The sequence below is a fragment of the Callospermophilus lateralis genome, chromosome 10 (assembly GCF_048772815.1).
Source record: "Callospermophilus lateralis isolate mCalLat2 chromosome 10, mCalLat2.hap1, whole genome shotgun sequence".
NCBI lineage: Eukaryota > Metazoa > Chordata > Mammalia > Rodentia > Sciuridae > Callospermophilus > Callospermophilus lateralis.
Window position 1 is genome coordinate 75,396,819 of NC_135314.1, and position 15,098 is coordinate 75,411,916.

The following is a 15,098-nucleotide window of genomic DNA, read 5'->3' on the forward strand; positions in this document are numbered from 1 at the left end:
CCATGGTGTATAAATGCCACATTTTTTTTATCCATTCATCTATTGAAGGGCATCTGGGTTGGTTCCACAGTCTAGCTATTGTGAATTGTGCTGCTATGAACATCGATGTGGCAGTATCCCTGTAGTACGCTCTTTTAAGGTCTTCAGGGAATAGTCCGAGAAGGGCAATGGCTGGGTCAAATGGTGGTTCCATTCCCAGCTTTCCCAGGAATGTCCATACTGCTTTCCAAATTGGCCATACAATTTGCAGTCCCACCAGCAATGTACAAGAGTACCCTTTTCCCCGCATCCTCGCCAGCACTTGTTGTTGTTTGACTTCATAATGGCTGCCAATCTAACTGGAGTGAGATGATATCTTAGGGTGGTTTTGATTTGCATTTCTCTGACTGCTAGGGATGGTGAGCATTTTTTCATGTACTTGTTGATTGATTGTATGTCCTACTCTGAGAAGTGTCTGTTCATGTCCTTGGCCCATTTGTTGATTGGGTTATTTGTTATCTTATTGTCTAATTTTTTGAGTTCTTTATATACTCTGGATATTAGGGCTCTATCTGAAGTGTGGGGAGTAAAAATTTGTTCCCAGGATGTAGGCTCCCTATTTACCTCTCTTATTGTTTCTCTTGCTGAGAAAAAACTTTTCAGTTTAAGTAAGTCCCATTTGTTGATTCTAGTTATTAACTCTTGTGCTATGGGTGTCCTATTAAGGAATTTGGAGCCCAACCCCACAATATGTAGATCGGAGCCAACTTTTTCTTCTATCAGATGCAGAGTCTCTGATTTGATGTCAAGCTCCTTGATCCACTTTGAGTTAACTTTTGTGCATGGCGAGAGGAGGGGATTCAGTTTCATTTTGTTGCATATGAATTTCCAGTTTTCCCAACACCATTTGTTGAAGATGCTATCCTTCCTCCATTGCATGCTTTTAGCCCCTTTATCAAATATAAGATAGTTGTAACTTTTCTCTGTGTCCTCTATTCTGTACCATTGGTCCACCCGCCTGTTTTGGTACCAGTACCATGCTGTTTTTGTTACTATTGCTCTGTAATATAGTTTGAAATCTGGTATCGCTATACCACCTGATTCACACTTCCTGCTTAGAATTGCTTTTGCTATTCTGGGTCTTTTATTTTTCCATATGAATTTCATGATTGCTTTATCTATTTCTACAAGAAATGCCGTTGGGATTTTGATTGGCATTGCATTAAACCTATAGAGAACTTTTGGTAATATCACCATTTTGATGATGTTAGTTCTGCCTATCCATGAACAGGGTATATTTTTCCATCTTTTAAGATCTTCTTCTACTTCTCTTTTTAGGGTTCTGTAGTTTTCATTGTATAAATCTTTCACCTCTTTTGTTAGGTTGACTCCCAAGTGTTTTATTTATTTTTTTTTTTTGAGGATATTGTGAATGGAGTGGTTGTCCTCATTTCCGTTTCAGAAGTTTTGTCGCTGATGTACAGAAATGCCTTTGATTTATGCGTGTTGATTTTATATCCTGTCACTTTGCTGAATTCATTTATTAGTTCTAGTAGTTTTTTTGTAGACCCTTTTGGGTCTTCTAGGTATAGAATCATGTCATTTGCAAATAGTGATAATCTAAGTTCTTCTTTTCCTATTTTTATGCCTTTAATTTCTTTCGTCTGTCTAATTGCTCTGGCCAGTGTTTCGAGAACTATATTGAATAGAAGTGGTGATAGAGGTCATTCCTGTCTTGTTCCAAATTTTAGAGGGAATGCCTTCAATTTTTCTCCATTCAGAATGATGCTAGCCTGAGGCTGAGCATAAATAGCTTTTACAATGTCGAGGTAAGTTCCTGTTATCCCTAGTTTTTCTAATGTTTTGAACATAAAGGGATGCTGTACTTTGTCGAATGCTTTTTCTGCGTCTATCGAGATGATCATATGGTTCTTATCTTTAAGTCTATTGATGTGGTGAATAACATTTATTGATTTCCGTATCCAATTCCAATCTTACTTTCTTTAATCACAGGACAGGCTCAACTGGGGCTCCTACATGTGCTTCTCCAGCATGGCAGTCCTGGGTAATGAAACTTCTTCCATAATGGTTCAGGACTCCAAGAGCAAGTGTGACAGTGAACAAGGAAGAAACCACATTACCTTTTGTGACCCAACCTCAGAGATACCTAGTGTCACTTCCACTGTAGCCAGTCACAAGCCCACTGAGACTCCAGTGCAGGAGGCATGGACCCCAGCTCCTGAAAAAAGGGATGTCAAATAATAAAAAAGTAAGTGGGTAAGAAGAACAGTGGAAAAGAAACAAGGGGCTGAAGTAGTGGCTCAGTGGTAGAGCACTTGCCTGGGATGTGTGAGGCCTGGGTTTGCTCCTCAGCACCACATATAAATTATATATATATAGGCTGGGATTGTGGCTCGCGGTACAGTGCTCACCTAGCACATGCAAGGCCCTGGTTTGAGCCTCAGCGCCAATAAAAATAAATGAATAAAATAAATGTTGTGTCCAACTACAACATATATATATATATATGAAAGAAGTGGGCAGATTTACAACATCTAATAGAGACAACTGACAAAGCCAAAACACTTTTAAATAAAAAACTAATATAACTGACTAACCTCTGGTAAGATTATTAAGAAAGAAAAAGAAAAGCACAAATAATGTCAGAAATTGAAGAAGGTAAAATACATTTGAAAACAGCTTAGCTAATATAAACTTCTAGGAAAATATAACTTGCAAAAATCAATTCAAGTAGAAGAAAACATTAGTAGTTTTAAAACCATTAAAGATATTGACTTGATAGTTTAGCCACTTCTACACTTCTATGGCATTTGTTCATCTGTGTTTGTGTGTGCATGTTTGTGTGTGTGTGTGTGTGTGTGTGTGTGTGTGTTCCCGAGGACTGAACCCAAGACCTAACGCATCATAAACATGCTCTACCATGTTTATTATAATTTAGCATATACTATTTAAATTATATTTTAGCATAATTATATTTTAATTATAATTTAATTATATTTAGCATATACTATTTAAAAATAGAAGAAATATTCTTCAAAACTGTTTGAACCTTGCATAGTATTTATTTCAAAAACTAACAAAAATAGTGTGAAGAAGGAAAATTATAGGCCATTTTCAATCATGAACATAGATACTAAAAATCAGCCAAAATACAAGCTAATCAAGTTACCCCAAAGGGTTTTCTAATGTACTGAAATATTCTATTTCTTGACTTTGCAAGTAAGTAGAATGGGTTTTTTAAATCATTATCCTCTAAAATTAACAAATACATATTTGTTCAAAAATACATTTTGTATACTCTTCTTTTTATAGGATATTTACTATAAAAATCCCTAGGAATGTCTGCCATTCACACTATTTCCTAATAAAAAAAACTTGTCTGAACCTCTCAAAATTCTTAGCCAGTGCTAAGTATGATCCAACAGTTAGCAGCAACAGCATGTGGGAACTTGTTAAAAATTAATATTCTGGGCTCCTCTGCAGACCCGCTGAGTCTGTTTCTGAACATAGGACTCAGGAATGTGTGTTTTAACAAACCCTCCAGGTTATTCCAAGTCTCACTCAAGCTTGAGAAGCTCTGCTCCACTTAACAGTGACAGGCAATAGAGGATTTTAAAGCAAGAAGCTGAGACTTGAGCCCAAGGGAACTTGAACCAGAGGCAACTTGGTGTCCAAAATTACACGCAGTGCCTTAGCGATGCACCTATTGCACCATGTTGGGTTTTCCTTTTTTGAGGAACCATCCTCACCTGGACCAGTCTTATTTCACAGAGAGGATGGTCATTTTTCAATGACTTACACCTAAACATATGTCAATTATAGGGCCATGGTTCTTTAATTATATTACAAGGTTTCTTCTCTATACTGGTCACTGTGTAAATCACCCAGATTAAATCATTGTTCCAGCTCTGAGTAAAGGGGGAGTGGGTTCATGGAGAATTATCCAGGAACAAGGATCCCCCTTAATTCATAGACTACTCATCCATCTGTGGGAAGAGCCAAACGTTCTCCTCCCTCTTGCCATCTCCCTGTTGTCTTTTTCATTGCTTCTCAGAACCTTTTGCAAACGCAAGAGAAAAAATAGGTCACTTTCAAATAAGCTCCTTGGGGTACTGGCAAATGACTCTGTGGGAATAAAGATCAGAACTACTGGTCAAAATTAGATCTTTTAATTATTAAAATGCTCATTTTATAGATGAAAAATAATCTTTAAGAAAGTTTTTAGAAAGGAAGTAAGTAAGTTACATAGTATAGCTCAGTGGTTGAGCACTTGCCTAGCATCACAGGACCCGAGTTCAATCCCCAGCAGCCCCCCTCGAAAAAAAGTTAAATAATTATCAGTGATATAATCAGAATAAAATTGATTCTGACTTTCTATTTTTGTTCTTCTTTTTTAAGGTCCTTGAGATCTATCATTAGGTTGCTTATTTGACATCTTTATGATTTCTTATGTAGGCACTCATAACTATAAACTTTCCTTTTAGAACTGCCTTCATAGTGAACCAGCGATTCTGGTATGTCATATTATTATTCTTGTTTGATTCTAAGAATTTTTAAATTTCTCTCCTGATTTCTTCTATCACCCATTCATCATTCCAAGGTGTATTGTTCAGTCTCCAAGTGTCTATTTGTTACTGTAGTTTTGTGGGATATAGCTTTCAAATTTCATTCTATTATGATCATATAAGATGAAAGAAATTATATCATTTTTTTTTTGTATTTGCTAAGAGCTGCTTTGTGACCTAAAATATCATCTATTTTAGAGAAAAGTCCATGAGAAGCTGAAAATAAAGTGTATTAGGCTGATGTTGGATGAATTGTTCTATAGATAGCTATTGAATCTAATTTATAGTATTTCTGAGGTCTGAAGAGTCTTTACTGAGTTTATGTCTGGACAACCTATCTATTAGTGAAAGAGGTAAGTTGAAATCATCCTGTTTTATTGTACTGGGGTCTATCTGAGACTTTAATTTGAGTAGGTCTCTTTTGTTTGTTTAGTTGCACCAATGTTTGGGGAATAACTATTTACTATTATGACATCTTCTTGTGTCTGAGTGTTCAAGGTCGGCCACTTTGTCTTCCATCTCTGAGATTCTGTCCTCAGCGTGGTCTACTTTATTAGAAAGATGTTCAACTGAGCATTTTATTTGATTTATTGTTTCCTTCTCCATGCTGGTCATTGTGCAATCACCCAGAGCAAATTATTGTTCTAAGTCTGAGGGAAAGGAAAGTGCGTTTCCTACTGTGGATTATCTGCTAACTCTAAAATGTGCTTTCTCAGACACAGAGGCATGCAGCTTGCATAGGCCCCACCTGCCAACAGAAGCAGAGAATCAAGTTTTGTCTCAAACCTGGGTTTCAATATTATCTTATATCTCTCTGAGGTCAGTAATTATGATTTTTAAGGAGTCTTTCCCCTGGAAAATAAAATCTTTTTTCCTAAGTTGCCTTTATTCCTGTGTGTTTATTTTGGTCTTTATATTTCATGGTGATATCTCTTCTCAGCTAGCTGGGGGACTTTTTTGTCTACTCATATTTAGGAAGGTACCCAAAGGCGCAGATTGGAAGTTCCAAGCCTAAGACTGAGGTTTGTCTACCCTGAACCTCATTGTACTTGTTGATCTAGCCGTTCACTTCCTTGGAAAGCCCCTTCCCCAATGTCCATTTCCTACAAAAGGATCTTCCAGTCTCCTATCTAGAAGACATTGCTCTACCTATCAAACATTTTTTAAGTGTAGAAGTCTGAGGAAAAAAGGGGAATCAGTATTCATAACAAAAATATTTGTTTAATCCCTGTTTTCAGTATTATAATCCTACCCTTAACTGTTCCTAACAAATCCTAGCATAGGAACCCTCTGTTTTACAATCTCTGGTGAGCAATTTTCTTTAGCTGTCCTCCAGGATGGGCTGGGGAGAAAACAATTGTAAGTCTGTGGATTTTTTTTTTTTTTTTGGAAGAGAAGATGGAACTGCTTTTATTTTATTTTATTTTTTGTAGTCTTATAACTATTGGACAATCAGACGTTGGTTGTCTACAGATTGTTTTAGTGGTAGCAAGTACACAGATAACCAAAGTACAGAGCATGTTTGATGACACTTCAACCTCATTATGTTTTCTGGGAAACCACATAGGCATACAATATGGGACATTCCTTCTTCCTTTGGCCCAGACTCCTTTTCTAAGCCTGGTATCAATGCACACATCTGTACTCACCACCTCCTTCATGATCAATGTCTAGATCTCTTTGAATGCCAGCAGGCCATGCTTCTTGAAGCCCACATCATGGACAAGCTTGAAAATGTTCCTGGTACATTCTTAAGTCACTACCCTGTTGATGGCCGAATGAGCCTGCTTTGCAGAAGCCATTCTGTGAGGCACAGTTGGAAAGGAGAAGGAATTGGGGCTGGGGATGTGGCTTAAGCAGTAGCGCGCTCGCCTGGCATGCGTGCGGCCCGGGTTTGATCCTCAGCACCACATACAAACAAAGATGTTGTGTCCGCCGAAAACTAAAAAATAAATATTAAGACATTCTCTCTCTCTCTTAAAAAAATTTTTTTAAAAAAAAAGGAGAAAGAATTGTGGAAGAAGAAAGTAGTGATCCCAAACCACTTTATTTTTTAGTTTTAGGTGAAAACAATATCTTTATTTTATGTTTATGTGGTGCTGAGGATCGAACCCAATGCCCCATGCATGCTAGGCTAGCATTTTACCACTGAGCCACAACCCCAGCCCTCCAAACTGCTTTTTAAACATATTTTAAACCAATGATGTCCTATATAGCAGTATCTCTCCACTTCCAGGAGTTCCCATGTGCCAATTCCTCACGTTTTTATGGATTTGGTGGTATAAAACAGATTTATCCTCAGTTTCCCACTGCTCAGGCTCAGCTTTATTAAGTATCTCAAATTGTTCCAATGTTGTCTCCTCCCTTGTTCGCTTTGTCCTTGTAGGTTTATACCTTTCTCAAAAAAAAAAAAAAATCCATTTATTGACATTTTATAAAACGTTTGAAGGAATAAAAGTAAATGTGCTCAATCTAGCATCCTAATTCAAAATTCCCAGGAATAAAATTCACAACAAAATTCTCAAAGATTACCTAGAGAAAATATTAATATTTAAAAATCAAAGAAGCGGGAGAAGAATTCATTAATACCAAAACTTTGAACAACTGTATTCAGCCAGGTGCAGGGGCACATGCCTGTAATCCCAGCGCTTCAGGAGGCTGAGGCAGGAAGATAGCATGTTCAAAGCCAGCCTCAACAACTTACCAAGGGCCTAAGCAACTTATCATGACCCTGCCTCAAAATAAAAATTAAAAAGGCTAGGGATGTGGCTCAGTGGTTAAGCACCCCTGGGTTCAATCCCTGGTAACAAAAAAAAAAAAAAAAAAAAAAAAAAAACTTTCTTCAATTATTTTGGGGATAAAACACCAAAGGCAAAAACAACAAAAGCAAAAATAAGTAAGTGGGACTAAATCAAACTAAAAATCTTCTGCACAGCAAAGGAAATAATCAACAAAATGAAAAGGCAATCTACAAAGTGGGAGAGCTATCTAAAGAACTCAATGATAAAACACACACACACACACACACACACACACACACATACACACAAATAACCCAACTGAAAAAAGAATGGGCAAAGACCTGAACAATCTTCCAAAGAATTCATGCAGACAGTAAACAGGTGTATGAAAAAATTACTAATCACCAGGAAAATTCAAATCCAAATCACAGTGAGATTCTCACCACATGTGTTAGGATGGCCTTTATCCAAAAAATAAAAGATAACAAGTATTGATGAGAATGTGGAGAAAAGGGAAAATTTGTACACTGTTGATAGAAAAGTAAACTTGTATAGCCATTATGGAAAACAGTGTAGCGGTTCCTCAAAAAAAAAAAAAAAATTAAAAAACAAAAGAAAAATCAAACTATCATATAATCTAGCGATCCCAATTCTAGGTACATGTCCAAGAGCTATCTGCACTACCATCTTCACTGTAGCATTATTTACAATGGCCAAGACATGGGGAAAAAAACTTACATCTGTTAGTAATGAATAAATAAAGAAAATATGGAATATGAGCCAGTCTTATAAAGGAAGAAAATTCTGTCATTTGTGACAACATAGATGAACCTGGAGGACATTATGCTAAATGAAATAAGTCACAGGAAGACAAATACTAGAGCATCTCACCATATATGGGAAATCTAAAATCAAATTTACAGAAACAGAGTAGAAAGCTGGTTATCAGAGGCTGCAGGTGTAGGAGAAATAGGAGCTATTGTTTGAAAAGTATGAACTGAGCTGTAAAATGAGTAAGTTCTGGAGATCCTAATGAACAGCATGTTGGCTATAGTTAATAATCTGATCATCATCTGGGCATCTCAGAAGGGAAAGGGGGAAATGGTAACTCTACCTATCTTACATAATTTTGTGATTCTCTAGAGAAATCAGGGTTAAGTACCTGCTACTCATATGGTTTGTTAACCAGCAATATCAGCACCACCTCAGAATTAGTTAGAAAAGCAAAAATTCAGGTTCCATCATAGACCTACTAGGGAAAAAAAAAAAAAAAACAGTGTTCTCACTTTAACAAGATCCCCAGGTAATTTGTATGAACATTAAAGTTTTAGAAGCACTGACATAGTATATTGTGAATCATAAAATGCTGAAAAATATGAGCTATCATTAGTCATATTCACCATAAAATTGCCACAACCCAGCTTTGTAGATACATTCTGATTCCAGCAAATAAGGGGTCTGAGGGTGAGAAAGCATGTCTACTTGCATTTTTAAAGCTGCTCCAATTCCAGAACATGTTGTTTTGAAGTATTTTCTTTCTATTGTTTGTTTTCTGAGCCGGTCTCAATTCTCCAAGTCAATAGACACCTACATCAAAAGCCCCCACAACGAAAATGCAATTGGTGAACTTTATTGCTGGGCTTTTCAATTGCTTCAGCACCATTTCCTGGTAATTCAACAGTGAGCGCAAGAAAAGTAATTTGATAATGTAATAAACTGTTGAACAATACAGACTTTGGATTTGCAGAGTTTTACTGGCATGTTTGTGCTTCCCAGATTTATTTTGTGTCTTACATCTCCTTTCTGGGAGAGAAGCCTCAATGTTTTCCTGCTGGCTGTTTAGGAGTTCTCCATTCTTTTTCCAACAGTGTTTTTGTGAAAGTGAGAGTTCAGGAAGTAGTTGATTGTCTGGTAGGAGAGGATATTGTCCTTGGAGTAGGGACTAATCGGGCCCTCAGCAACTCTTTTAGAGAAAAGATGCTTTGTCGACTTTTTCCTACAATAGTGTTACTCAAAATTAAATGCATGCACAAATACCCAGAAATCATTTTAAAATTCAGTTTGGGATTCACTAAGTCTGGGCTGGGGTCCAAGATTCTTCATTTCTAATATGCTCCCAGTTGGTGCTGGGGTTACTGATTCTCAGACTACACTTTGAGAAGCACAGTCCTGTTCTGCCGGAACTCAAGAAAAACCAAACAGTAATTTTGAACCATGAGACTCCTCCAATATATTCAACAAAGTCTTCTGATGAAAACCAACATCCAGAAAACCAAAGTTGATATATTGATTCTTTAGAAATTTAGAAATTAAAAGACCCATATTAAAACTTTAAATGCATAATTATACATAATACTTTCTATAAAAGCTGGAAGAAAATGGATCAAAATGTTAACACTTGATTTCTTCTTCTTTTTTGTTTCTGCATTCTAAATTTTCTGAAATAACATACTTAATTTGGTGATAAAAATCAATAAATCCTTGCTTTTAAAATGCATATTTTTTACAAATCATCCTATTCTCATGCTATACACACTGAATACTAGGTAAAAAACTTTTTGACTTCTGCAAAATGTCAATGTAACATATATTCACATTCTCTCTGCCTCTTTTTTCATCTTCCTACGAGTAACTGGCTGACAGCAACATCTCTGAGGGCTGCAAGAGGTCAAGATATAGTGGACTCCAAGGGTAGCAGACATTCTAAGGGAAAGAATTCCTCTTTTGATTTCTTATTTTGCCATCTTACTGGTGAAGGTGTATGCAGCTTCATTAGTATAGTAAATATCTGCTACCTTCTGAGAATCTTTTGTAATGAAAAAGTCTCAGAGAAAGCTGGATTTCCGAGAAGCACTTTGTGAAAGATTTCTTTGATAATTCCATTATTGTCTGACAGCAACTGAAAGACTCAGATAGTCATTGATGATTCAGTTCTAAGGACAGGTAGAAAAGAGCCACAAGAGTAGCAAGGTGGTCTGGCCATTGCTTGCTCCTTTACCTACAACCTTAATCTATCTCTAATAATTCTTAACATTTCTTGAGCTGTTGTGCACAGGAACTGTATTAAGAACATTTGAGAGATTATCTCAATTAATATGCAAACTATTTTACTTATTTTATAGATGAAAACCATCAGAGGTTAAATATGTTGTCTGCAGATGTTAGTGACAAGAAGCAGGTAACTGACTCTGGGTCATGAGGTCTAATGACACCTTCAGAAGTTAGCCTGTCAAAAATGCAGTATTTACCAAATCATCTCAGATTTCTTTTCTGACTTTACAGACACATAATTTACCCCCAACTTATTTATGAGCTGTTTTCATTCTGCTTAATCATATATTATTTTGTAGCCACTAATTAATTGCAGGTTGTTTCTGGGGGCATCCAAGAAAAGACTCACTTGTTTTCCCAGATTGACTCCATATGTGTATTTTTATCATTTTCTTACTTTAAAATAAAATTTGAGTAGATTCATTTTTAGAAGGATTAGAGTCTTATTGTCATCATTAATCCATGTGTTATCTGATTTTCAATCTTGCTTTATCTTAATTTTTTGAATATTTTTAAATTGTTGATAGACCTTTTATTTTATTTATTTATATGCAATGCTGAGAATTGAACCCTGCATCTCACACATGACAGGTAAGTGCACTACTGCTGAGCCATAGTCCCAGTCCCTTAATTTTTCTTCATTTGTGCTGCTCTTAAAGGCATACCTTCTCTTTGGACAGGGGCCTTGTAACTTTTATTTGTAGAACAACAAAGCTCTAGAATAAAACACTGAAAGATTGGGGGGGGGGACTGCTTAAAGTGCTTAATTTTGTGATAAAAACCAATAAATGCTAGCTTTTAAAATGCATATTTAAAGGGTACAAACTGAGCTATAAAATGAGTAAGTTCTCATACCAAAAAGTGCTTATAATTAAGGGAAATTATTCTTTGAAATCTTTCAACTTTCCTTGTTTAGAACAGTATGTGTTAATTTCTATAAAATACCCCATCAACACGGAAAAACAAGAGGTGACGCCAATAATAAATAAATGTAATATTTTTATATTTATCCAAGGCAGGCATTGTATGAGTTAGAGGCCTAGTGAGACGGAGTCATGACAATAGGTTAAAGGAGAGAACTTGGAGATAAGACACCTTATCCACCTCACCACTGCCTCCATGAATTCAAATGGCCATGGTCCATAACCCCACAGTGCTTTTCCCAGGTTCAAAGAATAAAACCTCACCACATTCCACATGACAGGTGACTCTGGTGAAAAACACAGCCCAGCACCTGCCTCAGTGCATGGAACCATTCACAGTCCCAGAGATGGGTTTTGGGGGGTAATGCAGTATTCTGGAATTTCACCTGTGTGGCTTATAAGTATAGACCGATAAAAAAGCTACAGAAATTAGTCAGTATAGAAAAACCCTTCCATCTCAGGGGGGACAAAAAACTTGGAAGCTAGAAAGACTTAGATACTTTTAACAGGGTTTTATTTCTCTATTATTGCTGATATTTTGAAATAAGTAGAAATTATTGCTCTGTCTACTTCCTGAGGCTCTTGTTATAATTGAGCCCTGTGATGTCATCAGGTATGAGATGGTGACATCATAGATCACTATTGAGTAAGACTCATCACTCAAGTGCTGCTAAGGGGACAGATGCTTGAGAGAATGACCAAAAAAAAAAAATGTTGCAATCTCTTCCTATGTATGAGTCAGAGAGGAAATTGCTACCATCTTCAAGTTCCACTGAGGAAGTCCATACCAAGTGCTGGAAGCACCAGGGGAGATCCCCAGCTCTCCTTGTCTGAGCAACCCCAAAGCAAGATCAGAATGACTGCTCCAAGAGCTTGCACCAAGCCACAAAAGTAGAATTACAGGTGACAAACACAAAGGGAATGGAGAACAGAGGAACTTTGAGATGAAATTCAAGGCATAGTAAAATCTACAATGTTTCTTGTAGGTTGGATAGAGTCAAAACTTAACAGAAGCTCATCCTTAATCTCTTTGGAAACACAGATTTCCCACAGAGCAGAATCCTAATGAGGTAGGATTACCTTTAGTGAATCCTTAAAGGATAAGCAGGAGGAAGCCTCAGTTTCATCATCTGTGAAATAAATAATGGTATCTAACTCATAGAAATACTGTAAGGATTAAATGAGAAAAAAGTACTATATACAGAAAGAATACAGGGTCTGGCATATAGGGGCTACGAAAAAAGCTAAGTATTTATTACTAATTGTGTGTACATGTGTATATGTGTATATAAAATTGTGTTCATAGTTGGGACATCTTGTGTATCTCATGACAAAGAAGAAACATTTTGGTTTTGGACTCATGAAATGTGATTGATAGCATGTGAAATGTTTTACGTGGCAGAACCCCAGTAACAGCACACCATGACAAAGTTATCCTATATTCTGGGTTAATGGCTTTTCAAACTCACTGGGAGTCAGTTTAGGTAAAATACTGTGAGAGTTTACATATGTCGAAGGCAAATTGCACAAGACACAGTTATACAGACAAGCAAGATTTTATTTAAGACTATTGCCAAGGAATCAAATATATTGTAATAAGGGAGAGAGATTGAATTCAGTTCTCTTAAAACAAAAAGATGTATACCACTATTGTCATGTATGTAAGAAATTTTAAAAAATTAAAAAATGTCGATGATACATTTTTTTAAAAAAGGAGAGTTTTAAAGCCCTACGATGAGCTAATGGAAAAATACTGAGGACTTTGGTGGGGAAGGTTGGTCACTGTGAGTAAACCATCTGTGTTTGCTCTCCCTACTTATTGAAGTTAGATTCCTCCCTCCCACAGACTGGGAGTTAAAGGCCCTATCTTTCTTGACATTTGCATTTCAAACAAAAGGCCTCAGGCCCTTGAGAAAAACTTTCCTGGCCTGTAAAACTGCCAGGAGGCTGGGAGAAGATTTATGCCTTGAAGAAACCAAGAATCTGCAATTGCAAGCTTTCTAAAGTAAATAAGAAAAGGGATAAAGGAAGCCAATAGTCAGAAAGAAGCCTGCTTACGTTCAGTCAAGTTCAGGAGAACTTTAAGAACATCTTAGACACACACCCAGATTGGCAGGTGTGTTAGTTTTTCATCACTGTGACAAAATACCTGGTATAATCAATATTTTAAAAGGAAAAGATCATTTTGTCCCAGAGTTTCAGAGGTTTCAGTTCATAGTTGCTTGGCCCTGTTGCTTGGGACCTGTTGGCAGCACAGCATATCATGGCAGGAGCTTGCACAGAGGAGGCTTGTTCACCTTGTGGTAGCCAGGAAGCAAAGACAGAGACAAGCAAAGGCTGAGTCTAAAAATCCCCTTCAAGGCCAAACCCCTGATGACCTAAATTCCTTCCACTAGGCCCCACCTCTTAAAGGTTCCACAAAGTCCTAATTGTGCGATGGTCCGAGGACCAAACCTTTAGCACATGGGCTTTCAGGGGACGTTCAAGATTGAAACTATAGCAGCTGGGTCCGTATCAAAGCACCAGTGAAGGAAATAACCACCTAAAGCTATCTCTAGGCACCACCTGTCCACAGGCACCACCAGGCACTACCTGTCTAAAACTAGGTCTCACTCCTATTTGCAATGACCTGAATCTTTCTTCTCTATCTAGACATCCCCATCATTTGAGTAGACCCTCTGTATTAGACAACAACGGGGGGGTATATAGACTGGTGAAGGCTACTGTTAGAATTCTGGTGGGATCTGGGGGGCAACAATGAAAAATCTATCTGTATCTCTGCTAACCCCTCAGAAAAAACTCCAAGGTAGTCAAACATTTCCCAATTATTCCTCTCTTTCTAGCTCCTCTCCTTGTTTCAGATACCCTGTGCTCACAGTTTTTTGCCTTGCCTTTCATTCCTCCCAGAAAACTTGCTCCTGACTTTGTTTTAATGTAAAAAAAAAAAAAAAAACCTGCTTAGAGGAAGCCAGAATGTGTGTATACTGGTGAAATCCTAAATTCAATGAGATTTCTGGTTCTGACCAGTAGTAGGCTGGAATCTTAGAGGCTGTTCCCCTCTGTGCTGAAGCTTCCCGCTTCCAGCAAATGGCTACCACATGGAAACACAGGATGAGAAAGCATCAACAGCGACCCAGCTTGCCATGGACAAGCATGGACAGCTGGAGAGTGGCCCAGTTCCACACAGAGGAACTCAGACGCTAAAGCAGGTACTGGAGGTGGAGGAGGATAGGGCTCCTGGAAGCTCTTGAGGAAGGACATCAAAATAATATGCCCAATCAAAGCACAGACTTGAAGACCAATGTCTCCTCCCTCTCACTTTGCCTCAAACTCTAGAAGTGAAGAAAAAATGGGGCCTCAAGAAAGGATTCCACTATTCAGCTTTATCAAGCATCATCTCAAGCATCATCTTAAGCCTTCCTCTGACTTCAAAGCTCTTTTAGGAGAGGGATTTCCTTTACTCCAAATGCTATATCAATTGCTTCTACACCCCCAACTCCCTCCAGTAAGGCGCTTTAATGTATCCACCCAAGGAACAGTTAAATGAGCTAATAGCGGTGATGCAGGAGAAGAGTGTCTGGTATATAAGTGTTAGACTTATATTGACAATTTAACTTTATTGATGATGATGATGCCACAGCCTTAATTGTGAGGGAACTTTGGCAAAGCCTGAGGATGAAAGTAGCCCAGTTATAGCGGCTAGGTCAGCACTATCAAACAGAGGAACCCAGTAAATTTCCATTAAGGAAGCTATAACTGTTCTGTTCTTTTTAAAGACGTGAGCAGAATGGATAATATTTTTCCAGAGACAATTTCCC

At 37.5% G+C, this 15,098-nt stretch overlaps 1 pseudogene; it reads left to right on the forward strand.

Moving 5' to 3' along the window:
- LOC143407867 (actin-binding protein WASF1-like) overlaps nt 1–15,098 on the forward strand; it is a 71,139-nt pseudogene that overhangs the window by 44,366 nt on the left and 11,675 nt on the right.